Raw genomic sequence first — 14882 nt, 5'->3', positions numbered from 1 at the left:
CATGCAGACAAAAAGGATGTGCTTGTAGACAGCATAAACATGCTGTCCATACACTAAACAACACATATATGATAAATATTTTCACAAAGAATATTGTGGGATCCAAGTTAGATAAAATGATGTGTTGACTGCTGCAGATACAAAATATACTACATAGTATATAGCAGACGCATCGTTTCTGCTTTTTATAAACGCCAATGACCGCACTTCCCATATAAGTACAATAACACTGCATATATACAGATATCGAAATAAACACAGTCTCGTAAAGTCCATATACTGCTAGCAATATTCCCCTGCGTATAATTGAGTTAAGGAATATATAAACTCATCATAGCAGTCTTCCAGTTTTTGTTGACTTTAAAAGTATGCACAATAAAGCTTAGCTTGATATAAATTTGGAGTTGTCAGTTTGTCCGTTTTTCCGTTTACGCGTTTGTGCGTTTGTGCGTTTGTCCGTTGGCTTTTATGGAATTTATGTGCATGTGCATGTACAAAATTCGATTATATTTAACTTTTACGAGCACATTTGGGAACACAGTTGCCCTTCTGTCCAATTTCATTTTGTTCATCCGAGCGCACTTGTTGTTGGTGAAGAGTCCGCCAAGCGACAAGTGTCCTTAATTTTGTAAATAAAAATTATGTTGATTATTTTGAAGTTTACTTCTATCTACTTTGCCTCTTTGCATTATTTTATTTAATTTATCTGCTTGCTAAGCTGTTAAATTAAAATTTTGCTCTTTATGTGAAAAGTTGCAAACATTTACAGATAAATTTGGAAATTCAAGAGGAAAAAAACGGTAAGGACATGAAAGACAGAACTTTATACACAAACAAAAGGCAATAAATGTATTTGTCACTTTATTTAAGAAACTTTTAAATCCTTTGCATATAAACGCAAAGGTAAACTATGTATAGTGCCTTCAGTGGGCCAAATAAAGTTTTCAATTTTGTCCTATGAGACTTTGTTTACTCTACATTTCGAAAAAAGTTTAATTGAAATATAAAATTACTTAAAAGCGACGAAGAAGAGGAAGTTTTTCTGTTTGTGTTACTTTTTAAGAAATGAAAATAAAATAAAAAATTAGTTTTAAAATCAATTACAAAATAAAAACAGACTATTGCTATTGCAAAGGATCTTCCATTTCCTAGCAATGACTTTAATTATAAGTGAAATTTTTTTTATTTCGTTTTTAATTAGAAGAATGTTAATTAAATAATATCCTAAAGAATTTAACATAATATAAATTAAAATCAGTAGTTCTCACAGTGAACTCCCCGATTTTAAATCCTTCTCGTTAATTCTCCAGAAGGTGTGCATGGATCGTATACAATAACTTATTTTTAAAACAAAATTCTAAATTCTTTTTGCTTTTCTTTTAATCCAAAAAAAAATATAAAAACGCGATGGAATACGATACTTAAAACAAGTTACAATATTTAAATTAATAAAATTATATATACAGGCTTTAATTAAATTTTGTGAATATATTAAATTTAATTTTGGAGTTTCTTTTTTATGTTAGTATAAATATCCTCTAATATATTTGTTAGCAATTTTGTACATTTAGTAACAACCATCGCATGAATATAAGTTAAGACAATGATGAGAGAATGTTGTAACTGACCATCCAAATTTACTGAAAAAGGTTGTCACTGTTGACGAAACATGGAAAAATGTTTATGACATCAAAGCCAAACCCCAATCATTCCAGTGACAGTGAGCAAAAGAACCAATGTTGCATCGCTAAAAGAGCTCAAAGCCATACCAAAATCCTAACAGTATTGATTACTTTAAATGTAATTAATTACACCCAAATACTAATTACAGGGTAATTGTAATTTAGAATGTAGATTCTAGATAACCGTTCTAATTGTAATTGATTTATAAGGCGCATATCAGATGTGTGTCGAAGATTTAAAAAAGGACATATACTAATAGGTATACTAGATATTAAATTCGGTTAAGTTATACCGGCAATTCTTAGGATTTACTTACTTCTATTGCAGCTTTATGTTAAAAAAACTCAGAGGTTTTAAAATCACCTAGAACCTTTGGCAAAGCTGAAAATGCTCTTTAGATATCTTCATGAGACAGCTCAATGAGAGTGCTCATTTTTAATAGAACTTAATAGCCCAACTTGCATATTAATATCTGCATATAAATTGAGTCTTCCAACGTTTTATTAAACTAATCAGTACAGAAAGCATTCAACAAATGTTTGCATGATATCAACAATATGCCAAATTTTTTAGGTATTCCGAATGAATACCTATAGCAGTCCATTTGGCTAGCTGATCTGCCCTACAATTACCGAAGTTATCCGTATGAAAAGTATTGAAGTGTAGAAAAGTATTGAACTACGTCGTCATCGGATTTAAAGATGCGAGACATTCAAAAACTGCACATTTTTTGGCGTGCATCTTAAACTTTATAATTGGTTTTATATAATTTTTGGATGTTAGGTTTAAAATCTATGCGAACATAGATATTAAAATTCGCAGTTGTATTCTAACCAATTATTATTATTATTAAAAACAAGAATAGTGCGCTGCGACCTAAAGGATATATTGTGTTCCTTGGTTGGATTAGAGTGTTGCTCCAAGTCCGATTTCTATAATGAACGAGAATATAAAGTCTATCTTTCCTAGTTTTGGATTTTTATGATCCACGAAATACCCTCCTAGGTATTTCTTCCGCTTGTGTATCAGTGCCAGGCAATCCTCAACCACATAGTATGCAATTTCTCTCTCTTCTCAACAGTATCTGCAGTGTGAGTTAAATTGAATACCTAATTTCAATAGGTGATTATTCAATCTACAGTCACCGGTCAATAATCCCGTAATAATTCTTAGGATATTTTTTGTATTCCAACTTAACCCACATAATGTATGATATCTGCTAATCAACAATTTATATCTGTATAACTCAAAATATACTTTATAATCAATTCACACAAAAGTAAATCAAAAACAAATTAAATTTGTTGCCAATTTATCTTTAGAGAACTCTAATAATAATTACTTTTTAACAACATAATAACAAGGATATGTCAAATGCCATACGCATTTGTGCAAGAAATGTATGTAAATTGAATGTACATACGAAATTTGTAATAAATTCGGCTTCATAAAGGTAAAATTATGTGTCGCACTTTACGTTGTGTAAACTACACTTCAATTGCACAACTATGAACTTTCCGTAAGCATAAAATTACACACAAACTAAAATGTAAATGGAATTGCCAAACGATACTGCACATGCAATGTGCAATTTAAGTATTTTGCAACAACTTGGCAGCACTATCATTTCTTGCCAAACTGCGGACAAATGCGTGTTCTACATACGTGAAACGTAATACAAAATGCAACCGCAACGCAATAACGTAATAACGCAACAACGCTTTTCTATAGCAAAAAAAAAATAGGTGAAACATGACCAATTTCCGTTAAAGAGAAAATCAACAAAGAAATAAAAAACAAAAAAACAAGGTAGAAAAGTAGAAAAGTAGCGCCAACTTCATTATGTATGCAAAGGACGCCGCACAAACATAGCGAAGTTGGCTGCCAGTAATCAGCAAACATAGTGACAACGCAAATAGCCAGCAACAAGCGAACAAACAACCAGCGACAAACGACAAACGAGGGTAGCGCCAAATATGCGAACATATGAACAAATTGAGTTGATGTCTAAACGAAAAATGATTTTAGTTGGCCACGCGAAAATTGAGAGGTAAAAGTTGGTGACTTTACACTTTGTTTTACATGCACATACGCATACACATACACATACACATACTTACTGTAACAAATGACAGCTACATACATGAACATGGCGCAATGACAAATGCCATTGCGGATGTGACTACAGCTGCTTTGTGAATGCAGTTTCCGTTTTTATTACTGTCAATGGAACATTAATGCAACAACTACAGCAACAAGGCTATTACTTTATGTAGTTTTTGAACTGTCAATAGCTGCGAATTGTGGCCAACAAGTCACTATCAAACGAGTAAGTGTTCTGGAGAACTGTACTGCAGCGAGGGCGTCCATGTTAGCCACAAAAATGCAATTTCACCAATTTGCATAAATTCTTTAGTGTCCTGTATCCTGCTGTGTTTTGCTATGCTGCACGGCTATATATTTTATGCTTTATATTTTGGTTTTGAATTAACGTTCCAGTTTGGCACGTTTTACCATTGCCATCGCAGTGCTTCTGTACTATTCTTCCTTTTCCTATTCGTCCATAATATTCCGTTTCTCTTTACTGCTGTGCGTTGTCGCTAATTTGAAAAGAGTGCATTGCACTATCTTGTGTGCATTTATTCATTAACGTCAAAGTCATCATACATACATACTCCTTGCCTCAATTTACTTAACATTATCCACATTTAGTAACGTTGTTTCACGTTCTTCTATAAAACATGGCTCGGCCAACATGTGGTATGAGTAACGGCAAATGTGGGAAATTAAAATTGACATAAATAGGTCAAAATGCCATTTTTATTATTGCATTGTGAAAAGCAATTTTGTTTATTTAATGAATCAACATAACTGATTTTATATTAAAAACCGCAAATTATTCTTCAGTTGTCATTTTTAATTTATAGCAAAAAAAAAATGTTTTTGTTAAAATCTAAACAAAAACCTTGAAGGCCAAATAAATGCTTACTATATTTGGTTTTGCCGTAACTTCAATACATTTTAAATTGTTGATTATAGTTTTTTATATATACGTAGTAATTGTTTCCTTGCAAAGTGGAAGAAATGCTAAAGGAAAATAACAAGTCCACGAGCCTAACACAACATTATCTAGAGGAAAATAAAAAATTTTTATGTTGACCTATATACAGATAATTCATTTCATGGATCATAAAGATTCAAGATTAGGAAAGATAAACTCTATACTGTCCTTCATTAAAGAAATAAATATGGCACAAAAGATCATTTAGGTCGCAGTGCATGATTTCTTCTTTTAATAATAATAATAATGTAAACAGATATGCTAATATACAGTTTACTTAAATTATTTGTCTAAAGGTAGCTTTGTGAATAAAATAAAATTGACATTAGCTTCTAGTCAGAATTGCTTAATGGATCCATCACTCATGGCGCCTCCGGCTAAATCGCGCTGTCAAGGCTGCCAACTACATGATCATGTTATGCTTGATCTGATGCCTGCATTCAGAATTCACTATTTTATTTGGATAAAGTACAAATTGGGGTCTCTCTTTCAGAATGCTGGCGTTTTAATTCCGGCGTTTAATGTATGTTGCACATCGTGCGTTGTTTAATATTAGGTGGTGAGTGTGCACCGCCACAGGTTTAATACTGTATTTTGGTTGATTATCTTACTATTCCTAATCAATGTCACATTCAGATCTTCTTAAACATAATTAATGATTTTATAGACTTTATGATGAACGTTTATCAGAGCATGAAGTAGTTTCCAAGCCCAAACTTCTAAGTTTTGTAATGTGTTTAGTACTAAAAATGTAAACTCCAACTTCTGTGCTCATATACTTGTTGAAATTACTGAATCAATAGGGTGAAAATTTACTAAGTACTAGACTAACATCATGTCGTGAATTTAGTTACTTAGTTATGTCTATCTATTCTCTATGTTGCAGTGGTACAATGACTTTAGATTTCTAATAGGTACACGAATTGAATCGGTTTCCTAAAGCTCAAAAGACATAAGATTTAGCAACATCGTAATCTGATAAATTAATCTATAAGTCATTTGTTACTACAATGGTTAATTTTTCTATGCTCTTAAACGGGTCGTAGATCGCTTCACAATGTGCATTTTAAAACCTCTTCTAGCTATATCAACCTCTATTCCACTCTTTTCAATATTGCTATATATATTAGATCACAGCTGCATTACTATCTTCAAAAATGGTAATATTCGGTCGCCGAATATTGGAATTGTATTAGTCTGGCCTTTTCGTTCTCGATTGTCTTGCAGATGTTCGGGAGTCGGTATGACTAGCATCTCTATATATTTTCCAATTAAATATTCGTTCCCGTTCAACTCTTCACCTTTGGGTCATCTGTTTTGAATTATCACTCCGGAATTAATTATCACAGATCTCGACTCTTAGTTTTCACTGGCAGGGTAGAAAGTGTAAATGCTAGTTCTGAACCAAGTATAAAAAACCAAGTTTTGTATAGGATAAGTATAGTAATCTGCAATTTAGTTTTAACGTGGCAATATACTCTGATACCCATTTAAATATAAATTATTTATTAAATTTTAAATTTACTCGAATTTATTTTAATGTAATATATAATAGTTTTTATATATTTTTTATAATCCGGCTTAGGTCACATTTTTGTTAAATAATTCTACGTTTAATATTTTTTATTGTATTCTATATTTCGACTCCCCTTGAGAGTCGTCATCAGGATACCATCTACATAGATAATTATAACAATTTACAATATTTTAATTATTATTTTCATAATTAATTATTAATACATTCATTTTGTTTACATAACAAAAATATACAACAAAATTTTTTCAAAAAATTATTTATTTATATTTTAGAAATATATATACTGGAGTTTTATATATATATATATATATAATATTAAACTTTATAGTTTGATAATAAAAGTAGTCTTTATAATTAATGAGAGCTTTACTTTATTAAAATAACATTTTGAAGAAAATTTTTTTTGATTTTTTTTACATACTTTTTACAATTCAGTTTTTATTTTATGTATATTCTAATTCATAGGTGTTGTAGACATACATATCTACTTTTTCTATCAACCCAATACTAGCTACTAAATAACCGTTCGAAAGAATTCCAGCTAATATTTTCAAAAACGAACTTCTTCTTAATATACAATAGTTCCATATGGTAAAGTATTTATCGCAATATGTGATTCTCTCAATGTAGAAAAGATCCAACTAAAATATTTATAAAATAATTAATTTCACCGCTTTATGTGATTATATATATAAAGACAATTTTACTTTTTGAAGATTCCATTTTCCAATCGCAAAATTTGATTTTGTAATATATAATGCCATTACGAGATTTTGTATATGTACTTCATTATCAGACATATTTTGACAAATGCTTGTGATACTGTATATATAGTTTAAATAGAATGTTGAATTCACAACAAAGAATATAAATACATTTGCGAACTCAACTTCTCTTTGAAAGTATAATTGCATATCGCCAACGAATACGTATATTTCCAGTGAAATGGCATACAATAATGAAGGACCAAAAAATTGTTCCATATATGGACGAAGTCTTAAAAGTTTTCTATATGCCTGGTAGAAATTCTCAAATCGTAAATCCGTCGAATCCATCTGCGTAACATCACTATACATTAAATTTAACTTATGTGACATTTCATATAAAATTCCATTGTAAATCATTAATATTAAAGCACATAATAATGAAAATATAAACATATTAGAGTAAACACATATTTGATATAGAAGTGTCCATATTGAGTCTGAATCAAAAATAACAATTTTGGCAGCATATAAAGTTCGAAAAGCCAATACAAAATATCTTAACCAGCTGATCCGAGGTTCTGTTTTGAACATGTTGATATGACGACGATATGCTTCCATAAATAAATTTAAAAATTTATTAAGTTTTTCGTTTTTTTGAATTATATAATAAATAGTTAATAAATGAAACAATAAGTTTATCGCTTGAAAAAACGCAGTTTTAAGAATTTTAATTTTATGAACTACTTCCTTTGATTCCAGTAACAACTTAGCCTCATAGCATATCAGCATTAATTTCGTTATTATTATTACTGGTAGAAATATGCCACACAAATAGAATTTCACATATTTCCACAGTTTTGGAGATCTTACAAATTTCTGCTTAGTTTTATCGTAACTAAAAGGACTCGTTGCCAAGACTTGTAATAAGAAATGAAGAAATTTTAGTTGAATATGAAGTAACTTCTTCATTGCTTCGCGAAAAGATACTAAACTTTTTTTTATTTTGTGAATTTTATTTCAAATATTTATTCTATAAATTTAATTAAATTTGCTTCTGTTACAAAAATTACTAAAATTATTATGATAATCAAACTTTGCTTTTTATTTAATATTACTTAATATAAATAACTCAATATATATAATTAAATATAATTAACCATTTGTTAAGCTATATAATATAATGTATCGTATTATATAAATGTATTAATTGATTGGATATTTTCGATTAATTTTCAAATAATATATTTTGAGAACGCTTAAATACTGGAACTCAATTAACTCATGGATTTCTCTCATACTTTCATGGAACTAATAAATAATGATCATATTGAATTAGTTAGACTATTAAAGATACGAGTATTATACTAAAGCCAATACCTAATTTCTATTAGACATTGTTTCATAGGATATTTAATTAACATTTTATTATATTTTTATTTTATATATAAAATAAAAAGTTACACGTTTTAAACTGTGCTACTTCGAAATATTTGTAATAATATTTGTAATAATAGTTCGGTATACTACTACATTAAGGTGATTACTTACATGACATTATTATATGGATGCGGCCCAAGAAATAAAATTCATGAGCCAACATTATTTGCTACTTTTTATACCGTTTTTGTTCGAAATTTCGTGAATTCAGCTAATAAAACAACCAATTTGTCATCGTATAAACTGATAATTGAATATCTTTATATGAATTAGTAGCGTAATCATAATACATAATATGTATGGTGTACACAATTTGTGTCTTCTTGGTCATCCAATTTAGCCGCATTTGCTTTTCGAATTTAAAATATGATTAAAATTTCCAGATACATTTCAAATTCTATCGAAAAGTGACAGAAGAAAATTATTGGGCATACATTGGTATCATCACCTATTCAACGGTATCAAAGCTTGAGTAAAATTTCAAACCATTAAATGCAGTAAACTGTGCGAAAATTGTTATAAAACTAATTTTAATCCTCAATTTCACTCAAGTTTCGCTTGAGCTTCTAAAATCATTTCGTAAATTTCATAATTTTTTCTATTTTCTTGATAATTCATTACAATGTAATAATTTAATTAATTAAAATTTATTAATTAAGCATTAAAAATACAGTACAAATAATTTAAAAAATACTATTTTTAATTTTATAATCGACTTGAAAAAGTTTTCAATATTAATGGAGAATTTCTTTTTAAATATTTAATATTTAAGTTGTATCATATTTATCATATTTTGTTGTGTAAATAAAGTAAGGGTAAATAATTATTCTTATTAAAATAAATTCTTCAGCTCTTCAATTAAACAATAAATAAACAATAATAACAACTTAAAAAATACTATTTTAAAATTCATAATTGACTTAAAAAGGTTTTTTTTATATTAAATTAATTATTAAAATTCATACACACAATTCCTGTCATAAAAATATTTTCAATTACATATAAAAAGTCGACACCAATCAGTTTTATTTGTTCAATTTTACTTCAATCTGTTATCGTTGTTAATAACATGAACAACATGAAAAACTGAAAAAAGAATTTAATTTGATTTTTTTTATATTTTTATTACAATATTTTTCATTTATGAGCTTCATAACAACAAAAGATTTTAATTGAAACGTTTATCTAAATTTAAAAAAATTGCCATTTGCACAAACTGAACTACCACAACTTAATGGTGGCCTTATTCAGCTCAGGATCGCTGAGCCTATCTGAATTGAATTGAATGTAAACAAGCATAAATCTTAATGGAAAGTATACGTTTTTAATAAAAAGGTACTTCTGCATAAGGGTAAGCAAATGTGGACTATTAAAAAGTTCCCAATAATCAAAAGCGCACTGAAGTACAGTAACATTGGTTGCTAGTCGAAAAGAGCCGACAACCAACAACAACGGCTACCATCATCATCATCATCATTAAGCATTATAAACACAGTGGCAACATCAACGGCTCGCTAACAACTACAAAGGATACAGTAGGAGCCAGTCGGAACATTGATAGTAACAAAAACAAAAACAAAAACAAAAACGTAAACGTGCCAACAGCCAGAAATAGGAACGACAGTAGCAATAAAACATTAAGTATCTTAACAGACATCGGAAATCTTTTTTGTATGCGTTTGTTGTTGCTACTGCTGCTGTATTTCTGGTCAGTGTTGCCAACTTTGCATTTCAATGCAAATGTTATGAAGGACTGTAGAGTTTTTTGTTTGCTACTTTATTGCATTTTTATGCTGTTGCTATTACTGCAAACAATCGCAAATGGTTGTCGTCATTGTTATTGTTTTCGTTGTTGTTGTTGCTGTTGCTTCTGCTGTTAGTTTTGTTGATGATAGTTTTATCATATGCTGAAATATTATTTCATCACAAGCACAAGTGTACGTTCATATTTTGCTGGTGTATTCCAGCTTAGTGCCTACACTTAGCCAACACTACATAGTTTAAGTGTGCGTATGGCGTTGGTTTAAGCACGAGTGTGTATTTATGGTTGTGTCATGCTATTAACGCCATTTTGTGTTGCCTAATGGCTCAAAAAAGCTCTTGTCTTTGTGGATTTGCTTTAGCATTTATTTCATTATTTTTGACATAAGGCAAATGGCAACTGATTGAGTGCCATTTTTTTTTTCATATATGACATATGAGTATTTCAATAATTTTTTACTTATCACTTTTTGTTGTGCATTGTGTAGCAGTGATGTTTCTCCGCAGTTGTACATGTGTTTTGTAGTATATTAACAATTTGCTAAAAGAACTCAAACATTTTTATAATACGTCTACTTATTTTATTTGTATAACATTTATTATTATAGGAGAATAGGTTTTCCTTTCCATTTAAACAGTACTCAATAATATAGCTTCAATTACTATTCAATTACTTTTTACTATTATAAGGTTAATTAAAACTTTTTAACATAAAAAAAAATATTTATCAAAAGCATAGATAGAGAGAAGTAAATAATATGGTTTAGTTAAAATATCTTTCAATTGATAACCCTGACATCATACTTTGTACACCTCTCGTAAAAAAATAGTACTTTATTGTTATCGATACATTTGTACCAGGTAGATCAATTAAATTGTAACCAAGTTCAAAGTGCTATAACATGAGGTGTCCGTGTTTCTTCCAATGACTATTAATTATAACTCCTTAAATTTAATCCGCTGTGGAACTTCAAGAAATCAGTGTTACTTTTTACATTGGACATAATGACAACAAATAAATCGTTCAAGATTCGAAACTTTACATCAAATATTATAACGGAGCTGCGAGATCGTCAGTATTGCAGTGCGCTAAGATGGTGGCTAGGTGATCGGTAAAACTACATCTGTAGCAGAATTGTTTTAAGACTTGAAATGAATAAAATTTTTGTCACAATGAGACATAAATGTTTCAAAAACAAACATACAACGCATATTCAGAAATAACTGTATAAGTGAAGCTATACAAGTTCCTTAAAGGACAAGATTTCACTGATGTTTGAAGCGAAGAAGCTATTGCACAGGCGTAAACGCAGGACTATGGCATAATATCGGCTTCCTAGGTGGAAAAAATTAACTGTTTAAGCAATTCGTAAACAAAAAACAAAACAAAAAGGTACTTACAAACAAGTCCAAATCTAACATTTGAATGGTAAAAAGGATTCAAACATCACAATTTGTGGTGTTTTTGGGTTAATATGTTGTTATTGAACCACAGTGTTTGGATAAATTAAATATTTTCCCCGAAAAAGTTTTTGTATTTCAATTTACTAAAGTCTGCGGGACAGCGTTCATTTCCACATACTCCATATCAGCTTCACAGTGAGCTTTAGATTTTTGAAAATATTTTGCTCGTTATATTTAAAGGTGCTAATTTTAGGCGAATGTCTAAGCAGCGGCATTTCCCCAGTTGGTAAGGAAACATGCTACTGCGTCCCCATAATAATGTTAGTGTTGTAAAACGCCAATGAAAATTTGAATTTGACAGTATTAATTTAACTGGTTGAAGTAATCAAGAATATATACTTGGTGTTCGCTATAATTACTATATTGTGATACAAATATCATAAAAATATACTTATAATCTTTCTGCAATATCTAAGTAGTAAAATATTAATGCCAAAGTGGACTTAAATAGAAATATTTGAGCAACAAAAATTTTTAACTTTTCTCTATACATATCCATTAAAATGATTTCAGTTTACAGATTTTTTTATGGATTAAAATCAACTACTTTAAAAACACTTCAATCGAACTATCTAACATCCAGTTTTAAGAAAATCCTTAATTAGAGACACTTAGAAACACAAAAAATGCCTGTGTATATAATGTATATATATATGTTAATATGCCTGTGTAAAAAAAACTATTGTATATCTTAGTAGTAATCTCATTATACACACAGTCCATATTAAACTCAATTTGTTAAAGGAATGAATTTTTGCTTTAATTCTTTAATAACTGCAATACCATATAAATTATAAAATTTCTGAATAACTATATCTATAAGTGCTACAATATCACGATGAAGTACCATTGGTAATTCATTTAAATATTTAATAATATAATTTATTAAGGTCATTTTATCCACATGCAGAGTTATAAAGATTTCAATAATAAAAAATATATTTTTAATACACACTTTCAAGATAAAATAGTGTATCATTAAATTGCACTTAACCTCAATTTAAAAGTGTGTCCATTAATTTCGCTATATGCAGCTTCCTGAAATGTGCACGTATTGAGCTATGCATAAAATCAGTAAGTAACTCATACGACCCGAGGAACTTTATTTATTACCGGCAGAGTCGCGTAATTAATTACAATATTAATTGGCTGCAAACTCAAATTGGTTTTAGCATTAAAAAGGCATAGAGGTTGTGTGTTATTAATATAAAAATGTACAGTACAAAGTAAATATCTTTACATTTTTTTACCAATAATATGCATTGCTCTTGACCTAGGCGTGGCATAGAGGAAAAGAAATAACAAACCTCAACTTTTTTATTATTTGCCATAAAAGTCATGTGGGTTTATTTACTTAGGCCACGTGTATTTTATTACGCACACACTTTCGAACTTAAAGCCATAAACTTTGTGCACATGTGTATGTGAAAATTTTATATGCAAGGCTAAAAGTACACTAACACCAGGAAAAATACATGTCCTTAATAATTCTATTATGTAGCATGCAACACCATAAAATGTTGCCACCTACGTTCATTTATTTTTAAGATTTTGTAATTAAATTTTTGTGAACTACTCGCACATTCACTGATATTCAGTACTTTTTTATTTTTTTTTTTAATAAATATATACTACATAATAAGAAATTTATTTTTATAACTTCAATTTGTATATATAGTAACACAAGGACATTATATAAGTTCTTTCAAATAAATAAAAAGCATACAAATTTTCTTGTAAGTAATGTCTAAAATTATTTGGTATATTATACTTAAGCATCTATTAGAAACAATATGGTTATGCATATATTTTTATTAGCAAATAATTCATAAAAAATAATGGCGACAAGCAGTCATATCTTTCACAGCATCGTCGCCATTTTTATAATAGAACAAACCCACACTGGTTTTGCTAAGTCTGTGATTATGAGTCACTGTATATCCTTATATTTATTTGATGGCATATAATTTTTGTCCTTTAATGTTTCCTACTACTTTTGCTCTTAGCTTTCCATATTTGCATTTGGAACTCTGTCAGCGCCTTAATACAAATATTAATAATGTAGCATTAGGGAGAGAGAGGGAAGATATTAAAAAGAAAAACAAAAAAAAACTTACTAAAAGCGACGAACTATTTTTTGGAAGACGTGATTGAAAATTTGGGTCGAATAGCCTGTTGTATAGTTTAGTCTACGAATATTGTCTTCCATTTGACTTTTTACTAAAATTTCTTACTACAAGCAACTCTTCTTGCTGTTCTCTGTCCTCTGTCCTCTGCACTCATCAGCTCAGTCAGCATTTTTGCTGCCTTTCGAATTTATATGCGCTGTTGGGAAATAATTCCACATTAAAATTTAAAATCCTTGCTACTGAGTATAATTCGTGACTTTTGGTTTTGTAGTTGCGAAATGAAAATTGTTAGCACTAGGATGAATCTTTTCAGATTGTGGCATTACACATTCATTATGTGACCAACAACTATATTTTGCTACATTTTTATAAATAATAAGTAAGGAAGAAGTTAGTGTCTTGTGTCATCTTGTATAAATAAATAATTAAATTTCTGCATAGTACACTTGTAAGTTCATATTGACATACAAACGTGCACAACTACACGTTGTACATTTTGTATTTGTATGACATTAACAAAAAATGAAATAAAAATTGAATAAAAATTCACAAATGATGGTATTTGCACTGTTACTTGGTAACTGTAATTGTCATCTAGTCTAGATATCAAAGTATTTCTACTTTGATTTTCTATGGGTGAATGCAATCATCACATTTTTTATTTTTTATTTTTTGCATTAATGCTCAATTATAAATAAATCCATTTTTAAGTAGCACAGCTTAAATCCTGCGCAGCATAAAGTTTGCTAACTCCATTTTTCTTTTCATATCAAGTCAAAATTGCTTAACTCCTGTCATGGACATAAAAATTGATAGAAAGAACTTTTATTTTTTTACTTTTCCTTAAGAGCACTATTATGTCGTAAAGTAAAGCAATATTCCCAGCATAGCCAAAGAGGACTTACTACTAACCATTAGGAAGTATCAAACACAGGAAATAATACGGCAATTTCTGCAGTTGATATCCTTCTCCGTACATGCATTTTTAATGTTGAATTTATGTAAATAGATAAAAAAAATGCATTGAAAATATAAATTTTACAGGTTTTTTATTGCTCTAAGATATTTAAGTCAATCTACTTAATCACAGTTTTACTAGAAAA

Source organism: Teleopsis dalmanni, chromosome 1 (assembly GCF_002237135.1).
Source record: "Teleopsis dalmanni isolate 2A chromosome 1, ASM223713v2, whole genome shotgun sequence".
In the NCBI taxonomy this organism is placed as follows: Eukaryota; Metazoa; Arthropoda; class Insecta; order Diptera; family Diopsidae; genus Teleopsis; species Teleopsis dalmanni.
The sequence above is the reverse complement of the archived record's forward strand: the minus strand, read 5'-3'. Positions refer to the sequence as shown.